Consider the following 18,206-nt stretch of genomic DNA (forward strand, 5'->3'; position numbering starts at 1 on the left):
AACACAAAACATTTTTGCCCTGTAACATTTGTTGACAGCAGAAATAAAGAAATGGACGCCAAACTTTTTCCTCTAGAGCCAGGATGTGCGCCCTGTCAGCCCTGCAGCTGTTTAGAATAACTTCCTACCCAGCTGTTTGACATCTGTGCGCTTAACCTACTGTATTACAGCACAAGTATAGATCATGTTTCTGTTATTACTGAGGTAGGAATTTTATTTTATATAAATATTTATTTATTTTTGCCAACAGGCTTGTGTGTCATGAGCACATATTTATAACTGCCCTGCGTGATAGCTGTATGGCCCTTATGGTGGCCATACACAGGGAAATTTTAATTGCCGATTGGGGTCCTTCAGACTGTTTGGGCAGCTCATCTGCCCATGCACCTCTGACAGGCCTTCCTGACTGATATCCAGCCTAAAGTTTGCTGTATATCGATTGAGCAGGCTTGATTTTTCCGTCGGATCGGGGACTGCATCAGCTCATTGATGCGGTTCTTGCTCCAACGGATCCTATTTCCTTCATTGTGGTTCAATCACTTAGCCTGAGGACCAAACAATCTGATTACTCAGATATCGCTCACCTTTGGTGTGCATGTTGCCAAACGAACGGATCTTACAGTGTAGGGCCACCTTTAGTTCCTCATGCAATCCCATAAAACTACTGCCTGTTTGCAGAGTGCCTGCAGCATGGGGGAACCCAATGTTAGGAAACAATGGATTAATCGATGTATTAATGATCTAATCTCAGTAACCCTGCTGGAAATAACTTTTGTGTGTCACTGCCCGACTACAGATCTCCCTGTACAAAGTCAGTTGACATCCAGGATATATTCACATAGCATTCAGGGCATACGCTACATTAAAAGTGTGTTTTTAATTACTGAAATGAGCTTTGGAGCACAGCTGCAGAGTTCAAACAAGGCTGCTCATGGATGTGCCGCTGTGTATGTGTGTAAAGCTGTTTCAGTGTATTTGTGTACATTTGTGAAAAAGTACAAGCCTGAACATGTCTCTCAGACTGTCTGTGTGACTGCATAACAATGGGTTAACTGCAACATGTGGGCACATGTCACTGTTTAAAAGTCTTCCCTCAGCGATGCCAGGATACACTTTCAATGAACTATTTACTCACATGAAACATTCCCATGGCAGGGTCCCATTTTTTTTTTTTTTACAATCTAAATTGTCAATGTTTATTGAATGATAACTTCTGGTATTCTCAAACAGCTCAAGGCTTCCAGGGGGTCCTGAGAGCTGCACCCACTCAAATTAAATCAACGCCCCTCTGAAAATAAAGAATTACCTTGGTCAGGAATTATACAGGTAAGGGTTTCTTTTTTCGGAAACTCTTATCCAGAAAATTCCAAATTACAGGAAGGCCATCTGCCAAAGACTCAATAATAACCAAATAATTCTAATTTTTAAAAATGATTTTCTTTTTCTCTGCAATAATAAAACAGTACTTTGTACTTGAACCCAACTAAGATATAATCATTCTTATTGTAGGCAATACAATCCTATTAGGTTTAATAATTGTTTACATTATTTTTCAGTAGACTAAGGGTGAAGACACATGGAGCTACTTAGTAGCAGCTACTTGTCACGGCTACTAAATGCCAGAAAATACACTGCCATAGACAATACTGAGAATTGCCTCTGCTAAAACACACAGAGACAATTAACAGTAAATTATCAGCATTGTCTATTTTAGTAGATGTGACAAGTAGCTGCTACTAGTAGCTCTGTGCGTCTTCACCCTAAAGGTGGCCATACACGTTTCGATTTTAGTCTTCTTCCGACAAACATTAGTTTTAGACTGTTGCATTTAAGCCTATGATCAATATCAATAACACAATAAATAATATGATTAATATCATAATACAAAACTATGTTTGTACGATTATATCGGTGCATGTATGGCCAGCTTTAAGTTATAGAGATCCAAATTACAGAAATATCTGGAAAACCCCAGGTCCCAAGCATTCTGCATAACAGGTCCTATACCTGTACTTTAAGCACACAGCAGATAAACCTAGAGCTCTTAAATTACTTGTCACCCTGGATGAACCAACTAGAATTATTACCGTAGCATTACATGACTCTGGAAGGGGGCAGAGCAGCCAGTACACTGTTGAGACCCACTGCGGCACCAGCTTTCAGGAGTCACAATGGTTCTGCTAACTAAATGATAAGTCAGTCTGTGAGCTGCTGTAGCTATGAAGCAGATCAGGGATATAACCCACATAATGACAATCTTCTATTAAAGACAGGAATACAAAACACAAATTCTCCTAAGATGGATCTTATAGTGATTTTTCCCAAGCAGGGGTCCATTACTACATATTATGCATTACGGCTTCACAATAAAGATAACTGAAGTGGGGGAAAAAAGGTTTAGGAAGGCAGTTGCAGAGCCTCTCGGGAGGTGGGAAAAGTTAGTGGAGGGAGGAGTGGTTGGGGGTTGGTAGAGTCGTTAAGCCATAAAGGCTGTTTCACACCAAGGGAAAGCCAGAATCTGGGAAAAGAAATTTCCCACAGCGAACCAGTTCAGTTTCCATGGCAACCATTGCCCTCCCATTTTTTCCAGTCTGTAACCAGGGAGACCCCTCTGATCTCCTGTAGGAGGTGGGTGTAGCTTGAAGGACACAGGAGTACATTGAGGGAGTATCAGTATCAGTAGCTGAAAAGCAGGAATGAGTGCTTTCTACCTCTCAATGTGCTGCAAATCAGATCAGCTTAACAACACAGACCTGCCAAGCAATAGCTGCTGCATTTCTTTATGCGATAGTTCCAAATGCGGCATTGCTTAAAGCCAGGAAAAGGAAATACCTGCAGCCAGGGCTGGGAATTGGGGTATGCAGAAGAGGCACGTGCCTAGGGCACAACCATATAGAGGGGGCACTAGGCACATACCGCTTCTACTCCGTGCCCTTGTCTCCCCACTGCCTGCTAATCAGTGGTCACTTGCACATAGTACATTGGACTCCAACCCCCCCCCCCCCGTCAGCGCGAATAGGAAGAAACGCACGGAAGAGAGGTGGCTAGCTGGCCGGGTCAGCTACGGTGGGCCCAGCACTGCCTGCACTGCCTGCACCAGGCCCCCTCCCCCCAAAAAAAAATTGCTCCCAGTTATCAAGTGCTTTGATGGATTGTCAGCCTGCGTATAAGCACAGGCTGTCAATCCACCCATGTGCTTGAAAAATCTTCTTGCTGTGCATGTATAGGTTATTAATGATCCTTTTATAAAGAAGAGCCAACTTTGCTTACAGGCCAGCCACCACCTCTCTGTTGTAAAAATAACAAAGGAAAACCTGGTCAGCATCTCGAGTAACACCACCTGCTTACAGAAAGCAAGGTAATACATCAATGGCATCAATCATAAAGCCGCCATAGTCTTTTAAAATGCCTGTATACAGGTGTGCACATCACAAATAACACTATCACACATTGGTGGCTCTCTGGCAAAGCATCAGATAAGGTGAAGCGGGAACACAGATCAAGTGTCTTCTATTGCCTCAAACTATTAAAAGTGCATAGAGTGGCCCATTATTGTTCCTGTAGGTGTTATGTAAGGATTGCCTGCCAAAAGGTGGCCATACACGCTACAATTCGCTCACTTAGCAAGGTCGCCAAGCAAGCAGATCTTCTCCAGATATCCCCACCTACGGGTGTGGGCGAAATCGGGCTACTTTGGTCTTTTGGCCCTAGGGGCAAACGATCAAACTAGAACCACGGGCATAGGCATCTGTCAGTTCAGGGAACACATCAACGAGCCGAGGCCATCCCCAAACCGACTAATTTTCAAACTTGCCCAATCGAGATCTGGACGATATCAGGCGAGATGTTGGTCGGGCAGGCCCGTCGTTTGTGCCCATACATGGGCTGATAACCTGCCAAATCGGTCTAAGCAACAGTTAGTTAAGAAACATTCATGCAGAGTTTAAAGGACCATGTAAATGTCTCTAGAAATGCCTTAAGGTGGCCATACAAGTCCATGCGTTGGCAATATTGGGCCAGCACCAAACGATCTAATTAAAATGGTGGACGTAGACGCAGTTAGAGGATTGCATAAACGAGGTGATGCGGCCCCCAAAACAATGCAAAATCAAACTTGTTGTTGGTCAGGAAGGTCCATCGTTGGGAGGGGGCCCATACACAGGCAGATAAGCTGCTGAATCGGTCTAAAATCTGCCCATGTAAGGCCAACTTTCCATGCATACCCTTTCACAGCGGTTGCTGGAACTAGACTCAAGGACCATCCTTTGGATGTAGGGTCTTCTAAGTAACATATACAGAAGATTACTGCTGTTCCCAAGAATTTATAAGGGACAAATAAATGTTCACCCCTAAATCTCATCCCAAAATTACTTTCTTGCTTTTTTAGGGGGTCTCTAAAATTGCAAAAGAGGCATTACCTAGAGGCAGAGCCTATGATTAAGTACCCTTCTAGGTACGAAACGCGTAAGGCTACTGCTGTTTTTATGGATTAAATAAATTTGATACTTTTTTGACACTACAAGCTGCCTCTTGATAACATTTTTTGACGCAAAAAAGGATTCCAGAAGTGCCTGCCTGATGTTGTTCTAGTATAAAAGAGGCATTACCCCCAATCATATCATAAGTGAGCTTCAGCCAATGCTCTATGGGTACAGTTATGCTGCATTTGGAAAGATAGATTTACTTGAAACCATAGGACTCCATTGAAAACCCAGAGGCAGCATGCAAAGTGCAATAAAGACCACAGAAGGGGCCCCCCATATATCATTTCGCCGAGTACGGTAAGATCTTAAATCTCCAAGTCTGTGATGTCATACAGGGGTTATTCAAGGACATCTTTTTTAAGTTGATGGATAAGTGACAAAATTCACCCATGCTGCCTGTCCTTGGGTTTTGGTAACACTGGCAGACTATATGCCCAATGTGCCAGCAGTCTAAGGATCTACAACTAAAGGAGAAATTATATCTAAAATACAAGTTTAGTCTTTCAGAATGGATAATAAAATTGATTTAACATAGCTGAACTAATATTTGTAGTTTTTGGGTATTTCCTTTGTAATCCTCAACCTTTTCTAGAATCCACAAAGATGCCGCTGACCTATTACTGGTAAGGGCTCTGGCACACGGGGAGATTAGTCGCCCGCTGCAAAACTCCCTGTTCGCGGGCGACTAATCTCCCCGAGTTGCCTACCCCTGCCATCCCACCGGTGAACATGTAAGTCGCCGGCGGGATGGCACACGCGGCGGGGCCATTTCAGGAAATCGCTGAAAAAGACTCGCGAATCTTTTTCGGCGATTTGCGCAAAATCGCGCCGCAGCGTCTGCCATCCCACCGGCGACTTACATGTTCGCCGGTGGGATGGCAGGGGTAGGCAACTTGGGGAGATTAGTCGCCCGCGAACAGGGAGTTTTGCCGCGGGCGACTAATCTCCCCGTGTGCCGGAGCCCTAACAGCTCTTTAAACACACAGTCAGGGTCATTTAACAATCCTGAAAATCTTTGCCCTAGCCAGTAACCTATAGCAACCAATCAAATGTCTGCTTTCTGTGTTCTACCTTCAGCTGTCTAAACAAAACAAACCAGTGATTAGTTGCTATTGGTTCCTGCCAGGTGCAAATTTGCCCAGACTTAGTACATGAGCTCCTCTAAGATATAAGACTAAAACATTATAATGCACTTAGAAGCCCTTTTCAAGGAGAAGGAAAGGGTGTAAGGTGTGACCCCCTAAATAGAAAGGCCTCATGTCCCTGTAGCTGATCGCTACCTTTTTTTTACCTGGATAGCCTGTATATTGCCTGCAGTCTCTGATTTTCCTAAACGCTATATTTCTTCTATGTTGGATATTTAAATTATTCCAACATGGCACCGCATAAGAAAGGGCGCATGCGCGAACCTTCTCCCTCCCCTATAGGTGAGAACAACCTACTCTACCCGAGCTCTCCTGCTTTGTGAGAAGGAAAGCGCACTCACAGGGTATGTTAACTGTACATGCGCTTCCTGAGTAGCTGGTTTAAGTCTCCGTGCAGGAGCAATGCATTCTGGGAATCTTCTTGACACAGCTCAACGTTTTTTCTTCCTGTTTGGCTTCTGATCATTTCACATGGGGCTAGCAATATCCTTCATTTCCCAGGGTGCCACAACAAGTTGGAGTGATATCTCCCCCCCAGCAGCCGATCAGCAGAACAATGGGAAGGTAGCAAGATAGCAGCTCCCAGTAGAAATCAGAATAGCACTAAATAGTAAGAAATCCAAGTCAGGCTTGGGACTCCTCCAGTTACATGGGAGCAGGAAAAACAATAGGAATAGGTTATCTGAAAGCAGTTCTAAGGGCCGTGACAGATCTCCCTTGTCGCGGGCAACTAATCTCCCCTAAATGCCATCACACCGGCTAGAATGTAAATCGCCAGTGGGATGGTATACATGGCGCGGCGATTTGCCTTGAAGATGACAATGATAAAAAAAAAATTTGTTGGTTTAAGAACAAAATTTTAAATGGTTATAGTGAATTATTTGTTATGTAAATAGTGCAATTTAAATGTAAGAAGTACACCATAAAAATCATGACAAAATCCCTTTAAAATTATTTTTTTAATGAGATGTTATTTAGAGTCATTTTTTTTATCTCAGGAACAGCTGCAAGTATTTTGAAGAATACCAGTTTGGCACACTGTTCAGGAATGATTTTGCCTATTCTTCCAGGCCGATATGCTTCAAGCTATTTAGGCAAGTGAGAGGCTATTTTTAAATTGTGAACAGATTGCGCTGTAGAACATTCACCTTTTGTTTTTGGGTAGCTCTAGTGTTGCTTTGGCCTTGTGTTTGGGATCATTGCCCTGCTGAGAGATTAACTTTCTCCCAAGTCTGGTTTTTTTTTTTGTTTGTTTTTTAGCAGACTTAAACAGGTTCAGCATTTGCCAATATTTTGCACCATTCTCTGTTTCTCCTATGTTAACAAGAATCTGAGCCCCTGCTGATGAAGACACAAAGAATGATTATATTATATTATATATATATATATATATATATATATATATATATATATAATTATATATATTATATATATATACATATACACACACACCTCAAAAGACACGGTCACCGCACTCATCCATGGTGTGAATCCCTGTGCTCTGCAACTTCAGGACGCCGTCACATCCCTCCACAATAAATAGATTTGAAAACGATGCGGCACACGGATTATTTGCAAAAAAAGTATATTAAAAAGAATCACATCACATATGCGACGTTTCGGACAAGACACATGCCCTTTATCAAGCCTATAATTACAGACCAAGTTAAACCATTCTGACTAAATGTATAGGAGAAGGAAAGGTACAATTATGTATTTAATTATGTATTTAAAGGGCAAGGAAAGGCAAAGTCACGCAGCGAATCACAAAGGAGGAAGCGCTGCAGCTACCCCGGGCTGGTGCTGTTCTCTCCGAACAGGGGCACCAGCCCGGGGTAAAAGGTAGGCAGTTAAAGTCACTTGGGGGTGCCTAACATTTTGGCACCCCCAAGTGACTTTGACTTTCTTTTTCCTTTAAGTCCGGTGCCACCCTAGGCAGACCTAAATTAAATGTGACCCTTGGGTTGCAGTAGTGACATCCTGTGCATGATTTACATGACGTCACTACTGCCTACAGCCAGCAAGTACCCCCCCAGGAAGGGGGGTGGTGAGGTCAACAACTACTTTTTGTTAAGAAAAACATTGGTCACCTGCCTACACAGCCTGCCAATGTAGCTGACTAGCCAGATTTCAGAAATCCATGGGCTATGACCAAATGCAACACCCTAGAGCAGTGCTGTCCAACTCCTGTGGTACAAAGGGCCGGAAATTTTCTGGCCTACATGGTGGTGACCCGAGAAAGCAAAGTACTGCCTGTGTGTGCCATACTCGGCCTGCCCTATTGCTGCCTGTGTGTACCATACTATGCCTGCCCTAGCTGCATGCATGTGCCATAATCTGCCTGCCCTATGCTGCCAGTGTGTGCCATACTCTGCCTGCCCTAGCTGCCTGCGTGTGCCACACTCTGCCTACCCTATGCGTGCGTCATACTATGCCTTCCCTTTGCTGACTATATGTGCCATACTTGATGGCTGGAACTGCTCCTACAGTCTGTGTGAGGTGTGAACAATGTGGGGCTTACAGTCCGAGTCTGAGGTGTGAACAATGCAGGGGCTGACAGCAGGGACTAAAATGTGTGAACAGTACAGGGGAATACAGCCTGAATCTGATGTGTGAACCATGCAGAGGGCCAGTTAATCTCAGCACCATTTAAAGCTTACACAAAAAGAGAAGAAGTCACAGCAGCCAGACAGGTAGGGGGCCACACAGAGGGAGGCCACAGCCGGATGTGGCCCACGGGCTGCCAGTTGGACAGCACTGCCCTAGGGGGTTTCAAAGGTGCTAAGATTCAATCTGCCCTCTGTTTACCCCAAAATCACAGGCCTGCCTATTTGACCAATGTTGTTATAACTTAGACAGACCTTCTGCAATTCAAATCAGCCCTGTAATCCATCCCCCAGTCCCACTTTGCCTGCAGCTTCAGACACACTGACATGTCTCCCAGGAGTAATCGGTCTGTCTGTAAACTAGGCTGGGGGATTGCCTAGAGTTTAAATGTAAACAGTACCCCAATGTAGTAGACGTCCAGCATCAACTACAGATCCTGTGCAAAAGCAGTAGATAGGAGTAGGTAACTCTGTGCCGGGGTGCGCTAAGGAGCTATTCTATAAAAATTAACGCTGCAACGGTTTCTAAATGATCTAAATCAGTGCTGTCCAACTTCTGTTGTACCGAGGGCCGGAATTTTTCCGACCTACGTGGTGGAGGGCCGATAATGGAAGCCAGTTTTGACCACTCCCCTTTTTGAAACCGCACCCACTTGAAACCACACCCATGTTATCACATGACCATACCCATATTAATGGTTGTAGTACAGCAAAAACCTGCCATACTCTGCCTGCCCTACCCTGCCTGTGTGTGTGCCATACTCTGCCTGCCCTACCCTGCCTTTGTGTGTGCCATACTCTGCCTTCCCTACCCTGCCTGCGTGTGCCATACTTTCACTGTGTGTGCCATTCTTGGCTGGTTTGTGCCAAACTTGGCCTGTGTGTGCGCCATACTCTGCCTGCCCTACTCTGCCTGTGTGTGCCATACTCTGCCTGCCCTACTCTGCCTGTGTGTGCCATACTCTGCCTTCCCTACCCTGCCTGTGTGTGCCATACTCTGCTTGCCCTATGCTCACACACAGGCAGCCTACAGTGACACAATGCTGGCACTGCTCCTACAGTCTGCACAATAACTATATATTAAAAAACTTTTTAATTGCAGTACCACCTCAGTATATGTTCTTTTTGTAGTGTGCAGGGATTATTTGTGGGTTTCTACTGCTCCTGAGGGGGGAACAGGGGAACAATGTGGGTGATTACAGCCTGAGCCTGAGGTGTGAACACTGCAGGGGGGAACAATGCAGAGATTAAAAGGTGTGAACAGTACAGGGGATTACATGTTTAAACAATACAGGGGGATTACAGCCTGAATCTGAGGTGAGAACCATGCAGGGGGGGCAGTTAATCACAGTACTGATACCATTTAAAGCTTACAAAAAGGTAAGCCATCAAAGCAGCCAGACAGGTGGGGGGCCACACAGAGGGGGCCCGCGGGCCGCATGCGGCCCGCGGGCCGCCAGTTGGACAGCACTGATCTAAATGATAAGGGCAAGTTTTTTTTTATCATGACATCAAAATAGGTTGATTTTAGGTGCTCAGACATTGCTTGTTGTGAAAATAGCTCGAAAGCACTTTATCACTTTTTCCAAGCACCAATTACCTGATGGGGACTTTGCTGTGTTTTGGCACCAGTTTGCTTAAGAACCAAAAATGCACAATAACAGATGTACATGCAATATATGCTATTTGATCAATAAAAGGTTACGACATTAAAAAAAAGTACCTCAAATCACCCCATGTGCTCAAAAAGCATCAGCAAAGGTCTTAACGCCTTAAGGTGGCCATACAAGTTAAGATACTCTCGTTTAACAAGGTCACCAAACAATCGGTTATTCTCCAGATATGCCCACCTAAGGTCCACCCTAGGGCCAAACGATCAAATGACAATGGCAAGCATAGGCACTGTCGAATCAAGGACCTCATCAATGAGCGGATGCAGTCCCCGATCCTACTGGAAAATCAGACCTGCCTGCCAATTTTCAGAAAGATATCAATAGATATCAATTGGGGAGGCATACACAGGCAGATAAGCTGCTGAACTGGTGTAAATGGACTCAAATCAGCGGCTTAAATCAGAGCTGTCAACAACCCCTATATTTTCAGGAGTTATTGATATTGGCGACTCTCCGCCAGTCTCCCACCACCCCTTAGCATTCTCACGATTATTCTTAAAACTCCCACATTTATGCACAAATTTTGGGAGCGCATGTGCAGTCACATTATCTTAAGCAATTGTACACGCATGGGGATCAATTTCCAGGGCACAGGAATTTGGGAGTTTTAAGAAAAATTATGAGAATGCTATGGGGTGGCAGGAGACCTGACGGTTTGTAATCCGATTATCTGGCCCTAGGGTGCACTATAGGTGGGTATACTGGGAGAAGATCCGCTCGTTTGGCAAGCATCCCCTAAGCAATGTATCTTCCAGCTTAAATCTGCCTGCGTATGGCCACCATTAGGCAGAAGATTTCACTACTAAGAAGGTGTCTTTTATTTATCAACTATTCTGAGTTTAAAGGAACAGTAACACCAAAAAATGAAAGTGTATAAAAGTAACTAAAATATAATGTGCTGCTGCCCTGCTCTGGTAAAAGTTGTGTGTTTACTTCAGAAAGTCTACTATAATTTATATAAATAAGCTGCTATGTAGCCATGGAGGCAGCCATTCAAAGGAGAAAAGGCACAGGCACATAGCATATAACAGATAAAACACTATTGTATTCTACAGAGCTTATCTGTTATCTGCTATGTAACCTGTGCCTTTTCTCCTTTTTTCCAGCTTGAATGGCTGCCCCCGTGGCTACACAGCAGCTTATTATATAAATTATAGTAGAGTTACTGTAGCAAGCACACCCGTTTTACCAGTGCAGGGCAACAGTACATTATAGTTTTATTACTTTAAAGCTCTTTCATTTTTTGGTGTTACTGTTCCTTTAATAAATGGTCCAAAAATAAATGCAGCAAACTTTTCTGTTACATAAAAGTCAGTCAATACTTTAATCAGGGTATCAATACTTTTCGCCAGAAAGTGGGAAGCAATAAAAACAACATTTATACAAGGAAGCATTATTGTACCTCTTTATTACTGAATATATCAGTGTCCTCCCTGCTGGTAAAAGTAATGAGCTAATAGCCACGTACTATTTATTAACTCTTCCCAAGCGCAGTGTTTGCAGGTTCTGTAGTATGTAAACTGAATCTTGCTCTCTTGCTGAAAAACCTGCATTGGGCCTCAGTGACGTAAAAGAGCCATGCACAACTCAAGCACTCTCACTGAGGCGGCTGCAAAGCAAACAAGAACAACATTCCAAGGACACCCTGCAGCCCAACATCCCTGGGGGACAGTGATTGGAAAAACAAAGCAATACAAAAACATTCTAAATATTTGAAAACAGTACACCTAACATACACAATTATATACAATGATAGTATAGCACTTGCTTGCATATATACTTTTCCTTTTTATGATGTAGAGTGTCAAACCTACACTATTTGTTAACTGGCTGAAACTAATCCAGGACTGCTTAAGAAAGTGTCTAAGAATAGGCGCCAAAAAAAAAAAATGCCGACTGGTACATAATTAGTACAGGTATGGGATCCGTTATCCGGAAACCCACTATCAAGAAAGTTTCGAATTATGAGAAAGGTCATCTCACATAGACTTCATATATAAGCAAATAATTCAAATTTTTAAAAAAAAAAAATTTTCTCTGTAATAATAAAACAGGACCTTGCACTTGATGGGAACTAAGCTATAATTAATCCTTGTTGGAGAAAAAACATTCCTATTGGGCTTATTCAATGTTTAAATTATGTTTTATTAGACTTAATGTATGGAGATCCAAATTACAGAAAGATCCCTTATCCAGAAAAACCCCAGGTCCCAAGCATCCAGGTCCCAAGCATCCAGGTCCCAAGCATCCAGGTCCCATACCTGTACAATATTTGTATCTTCCTCATGACCGCTAACTAGCTAATCCCCTGTTCTCTCAATGTTGCACAGCATTTATTAAACACTGCAGACTGTAAATTCCTAACAACATTAGAGTAAATCTGACCAGAGAACCGAAAGATTAGTTAATCTGGTAAGGTGCCAAATGAGCAGATCTTTCTTAGACCACCCAGGTGATATGCCAGCTTGGGCTCAGATTGTTTAGCCTCCTGAGCAAGTAACAGTCATGGAATTCCCACAAATTGGACTAAAATTTAAAAAAAATATAGGAATAAATAAACATATGCATAATTATAGTGATACGCACTTGCTACAAAATGCAGGCATAGAATGTAGGTAAAGGCATGATGATGTAGGGAAGTCCATGCAGGATGCAGTGTAGAGAAAACAATAGAAAGTGGATGAACAAATGCAGGAAACAGATGGGAGAACAGAGGTGAAGAATTATGTAAAATGGATGCTTATCAGCCTAAAGCAGTGATTTCCAAAATTTCTGGGTTGCAGTGCCCTACTGTTGCGAAACATTTGCTCACCTCCATATTTTAGTTGGAAAAAAAAAAAAAACAATTACATATACAGATTACTGTATGAATCAGAGTGGAGTGAATGAATAGAGGCAAAGGCAATACAAGAGCTGCCCGCTTCTGTGGCTGCACTGACCCTCCCATCACTGCTGCCGCTGCTGTGTGATTTAATCACAAAAACTGACATTTAAAACAAAAAAAGGAAAAGTAAAATGATGCATTTTATGTCTGTGGCATTTTTATCATAGCATGTAGTCCTTAACTGTCACAACTGCTTTAATAACACAACAAAAGTTCTGCCAGAACAGCTTCAGTCCACCCTGACATTGATGTCTACTGTTTCTTTACTGGAGAGATTGTAACCCTATTGTTCCACTAGAACAGTGCTGTCCAACTTCTACGGTGCCGAGGGCCGGAAATTTCTCTAGCATACATGGTGGAGGGGCACTAATGGAAGCCAGTTTTGACCACTCCCCTTTTTGAAACCACACCCACTTCAAACCACACCTATTTTATCACAATGGTGGTAGTGCAGCAAAATCCCAAATGCTTGGTCCTTACTGTGGGGATATCAACCATCATTCATATGTGAAAGAATTATGTCATATTAAGATATACCCTTAAATGCCATATGCCTCCTCCTCCCCTGTGGATAGCAGAGCAACCCCCAGTACATAATTACACACCTTAGGAACCATTTAATGGCTATTTCCAACTGCTAACAAACTCCCACAACAAACCCCTGCCAGGTTCACCTCCCACAAGCAGCATAGGGCAAGCAGAGTATGGCACACAAAGGCAGCATTCTGCCTGTCCTATGCTGTCTGTGTGTGCCATACTCTGCCTGTCCTACCCTGCCTGTGTGTGCCATACTCTGCCTTCCCTATGCTGCTTCTGTGTGCCATACTCTGCCTGCCCTACCCTGCCTGTGTGTGCCATACTCTGCTTGCCCTACCCTTCCTGTGTGTGCCATAGTCTACCTGACCTATGCTGGCTGTATGTGCCATACTCTGCCTACAGTACCTATGTCTGAGGTGTGAAGAAGTGAACAATGGGAGTGATTACAGCCTGAGCCTGAGGTGTGAACACTGCAGGGGGTGAACAATGCAGAGATTAAAAGGTGTGAACAACACAGGGGATTACATATTTAAACAATACAGAGGGATTACAGCCTGAATCTGAGGTGAGAACCATGCAGGGGGCCAGTTAATCTCAGTACTGATACCATTTAATGCTTACTCAAAGGTAAACCATCAAAGCAGCCAGACAGGTGGGGGGCCACACAGAGGGGGATGCGGCCCGCGGGCCGCCAGTTGGACAGCACTGCACTAGAAATTACATCAGTTGACGCAGCCGATATTTTTCTGGTGAAAACTGCCGTTTTTATCTGCAGAATCTCCTGGAAGTGCTCAGTTTATATTTGGTTACTAGGGAAGCCACAGTATATTGGATTTCATGGAAGGAAAATAACCTTGGAAGGTAGTTGTAATTGTTGCCATTTACTTTACTGTCAAAGGTAATGAATGTGTTAAACCATAACCAAAACCTGGCCGGCAGGTCTGTGCAACCCGACTGTGTGTGGCCAGATCTCGTGTGATTTATCTGTTCAGCTTTTGGAAAGAACATTTACGTCTCCTTTTTTTATCCCTTTATCTGACCAGTTTCTCAACCGGGTGACATAACAGGAGAATTGATACACAGCTGTTGGATAGAGGGGCAGTCACATATTGGCTATTCATCATATTCTCCCCATTCATGTGACCACTATCAATGTTTCACAACAAAAGGCTCATTATTATTCTTAGTTTTATCTAACTAGACCCCTTAAACTGGCTCTGGCCTAACTGAATTAATAATACATCACTCCTTTGTGTCAATAAATCCCTGTACCAGGCACCATTTTCCTGGGTCTCTGTACTCCTAAAGGCTCTGGCACACGGGGAGATTTGTCGCGGGCAACTAATCTCCCTGTTCGCGGGGCGACTAATCTACCAAAATGCCATCCCACCGGCGAAAATGTAAACCGCCAGTTGGATGGCATATGCGGCGGCGCGATTTCAGTGAAATTGTGGAAGTTTCCTCTCAAGGCAACTTCTGCAATTTCACTGAAATCGTGCCGCCGTGTATGCCATCCCACCGGCGATTTCAATTTTCGCCGGTGGGATGGCATTTCGAGGAGATTAGTCGCCTGCGAACAGGGAGATTTGTCGCGGGCGACTTAATCTCCCCGTGTGCCAGAGACATTAAGGGCTTTGTCTTACAATTATGAATGTTAATTTCATATCATTCCAAGATACAACCGTTATCCAAACTTTCATCAGAAGAAGATTAAAATCTGAACGTGTATGACCACCTTTAGTGCATTAGTTGCCAATCTGTGGAGCTAAAGCAGTGGGGTGGAGGGATAAGCCTCAAATTCACTTTTGGTACACAAAGGAGTAATTGGCTGTTTAGCAAATAGCATGGAAGGATGGACTCCTCATTATTGGTCATACTCATTTCTGGTTAATAAAAAATGGCCTATATTTGTACCTTAAAAGTGGTGTCACGCACCAATATAATCGTACAAAAAAAGGTGCATGCATGGTGAACCGATGAGACAACCAATATCGCAAAAGACAAAAGAATTTGATCAGGTGCAGTTGAAGCTCCCGGGCAAAGGCATGCACTTAGGGCTCTGGTACACGGGGAGATTAGTCGCCCGCGGCAAAACTCCCTGCTCGCGGGCGACTAATCTCCCCGAGTTGCCTTCCCTCTGCCATCCCACCGGCGAACATGTAAGTCGCCGGCGGGATGGCAGACGCGGCGGCGCGATTTCGCGCAAATCGCCGAAAAAGACTCGCGAGGCTTTTTCGGCGATTTCCCGAAATCGCCTCGCCGCGTCTGCCATCCCGCCGGCGACTTACATGTTCGCCGGTGGGATGGCAGAGGGAAGGCAACTCGGGGAGATTAGTCGCCCGCGAGCAGGGAGTTTTGCCGCGGGCGACTAATCTCCCCGTGTACCAGAGCCCTTAGGGCTGAATCGTCAGATAGGGGTAGAATTCCTATTGTTTCTACCTCCATATCTGAAGATTCAGCCGTGGACGTCAGTGGAGTATACAAACAAACAATCATAATTGTAACGTGTAAGGCCAGCTTAAGATCTTCACAAATCATCTAACCTGTTATTTGGAACTTAATGATAATTGGTTGCACACAGTATATGCAAATAAAAGGTACCGTGTGACATAACAATGATCAAAAAAAATAATGTTGTGGGCGACTAATCTCCCTGTGTTCCACAGGACTTATAGTGTGACAATTTTCAATACACTGATATCTAAAATCTCATTTTAAGACAATGGGATATAACACAGATAAAGATAAACATGTGGTTTGCACTGGGGCCTGACTACTTTCTGCGTTTGTAATATCAGCGACGTACAACTACATCCTATTGTCTGCAGCATGGGAAGGAGTAGCACAGACCACAGCTATTCCATGATCCCAACACTGCTGTTTCATTCAGGCTGTGCAATGAGGCATTAGCTTATAGGGAGTGTGGATAAGAATTCTTCAAATAAACCAATTACCTGCACTCAGCTATACCGTCTGCACAGGGAAGTGAAAAACCACATCCCATGAAATAAACAGGACAAAAGGGTATGCAAATGTACACGTGCGTGCCAAATGTATACCAAAAAATGAATATACTAACCAGAACATGTATTCCTAAACATATCCTGGGTTTAGGTGGATAAGGTGGTATCCAGAAAGCTCCAAATTGCAGGGTCATCTCCCATAATGTCCAGTTTAAGTAGAACATTCTAACTTCTTATTTTCTTTTTTTCTCTGCAGTAATAATAATACCTTGTACTTGATTCTAAATGAACTGCAAAAACTAGACAAAGTCTAGTAGGCTCAGCACAAGCACATGTTAAGGAGGCCATACAGGGAAAGATTTGCTCGTTTGGAGAGGTCGGCAAGCAACTGGATCTTTTCCCGATGTGCCCACCTAGGGCCAAACGATCTAATTGCAATGGTGGGCATAAGAGCCATCGAATCATGAGCCTCTTGATTGCAGAACCTATGGAAAATCAAACCCACCCTGCGGCGGATTTCCAATTACCCACCCCTACTCAGAATTGTGGGCATGCACATCCATTTAGCTTCCATACAGAGCACTAGGAATGGGACGCACTGAAGTTTTCTGCACGTCCTGTCCCTAGTTGCTCCATATGTGAGCAATGTTTAAAGCCACAGCCTGGGAAAGGAGGCAACAGGAAGTGGAACAGATGAGCGGAGCTAGTAGGGTTTTTGCAGAAAATTTAAAGAAAAAAAAAAAAATCAGCCAGAAATACTACTTTTCTAAGCACATTCCCTCAACACTAGATGAGTACAATTCATTTGCACAATATTGTTTTCCACAATATGTCCCCTTTAACTATATTGGCAAAAGAGTCTCAAGTCCTAAGCATGTTTTCCTTCCTTTGTTATTTTAATGGACAGTTAGCACACTGACAAGTGTTTGTTGAAGTGGTGTAGAGGTCACCACCTTTAGAAATGTTTTCTGGAGCATTTACTTCGCAAAAGGCAAAAGAATGCTACCTAACTAAATGGCAGGGTATAAATCGGGGGTATTTTTTATGGTATGCGTTAGGGGTCCCAGTGCCAGTCCCACAACTCAACTGAACACCAGTGGGATGAACCTGAACACCTACTGCGAGCCAGGCCTGATCCCCAACATCAGCGCCCAACCTCACTAATGCTCTTGCTCATGTTGCTGCATGGAAGAAAATGAGACCAATAATGACCCCAACTTCTAGTAGAAAGCTTAGTAAAGAGTAAAGGCTGCTGTACAAACAATGGCAGAAAGGCAAAAAGCCACTTTATAGCAGTAATTTGGAGGGTCCTAAACTAATGTTAGACTACAACTGAATTTTGAAGTCCCATTTTCTGATATGTGTGCCCAAAATTGACAGCTGGCATACACTTAACTCTTTCACTGTATTTGCTGTGCTGCTAGCGTGAGATGAGCCCACACCTTTTTCAATACACTACTTTCCCTTTTTTTCCTACTAGAGAAGGCACTGCCGCAGTACTGCCAAAGGAGTAAAAGCATCATTTACACGTGGAAGGGAAATATGTTCACTGCAAAGGATAGCATGCCTTTCTAACCTGCACCTCTCTAACCGTTTTTAACTTTATTTGGGGATGCTGGCAATTGTAATGCAATTATGCAGGGTCTCTTTTGCTAAACCATCAGTTTAATGCTTAACCATTAGAATATCTTAAGTTAAATCAGACTGAGACAGCAAGGAATAAGCCCTAGATAAGACAATTCTGAAAACCTGTAACAGACTGCAATTACACGTTACCGCATCACCCCATGACATGAGCGAAGAAGCCGTAAACAAACAGTACATAGTATGTTCAGTTATGATTTAGCACAGCTGAGCTAGATCCTGCCCCCTCCCCGCAATAATAAAGCAGCAGCCAATGACCTCTAACCCCAC

General features: G+C 43.6%; 1 protein-coding gene across 1 annotated transcript in view; it reads right to left on the minus strand.

The window, feature by feature from the left end:
- Window positions 1–18,206, minus strand: part of tspan17 (tetraspanin 17) — a 41,228-nt gene that overhangs the window by 22,159 nt on the left and 863 nt on the right.

The sequence above is a fragment of the Xenopus tropicalis genome, chromosome 3, assembly GCF_000004195.4.
Source record: "Xenopus tropicalis strain Nigerian chromosome 3, UCB_Xtro_10.0, whole genome shotgun sequence".
Classification (NCBI taxonomy): Eukaryota; Metazoa; Chordata; class Amphibia; order Anura; family Pipidae; genus Xenopus; species Xenopus tropicalis.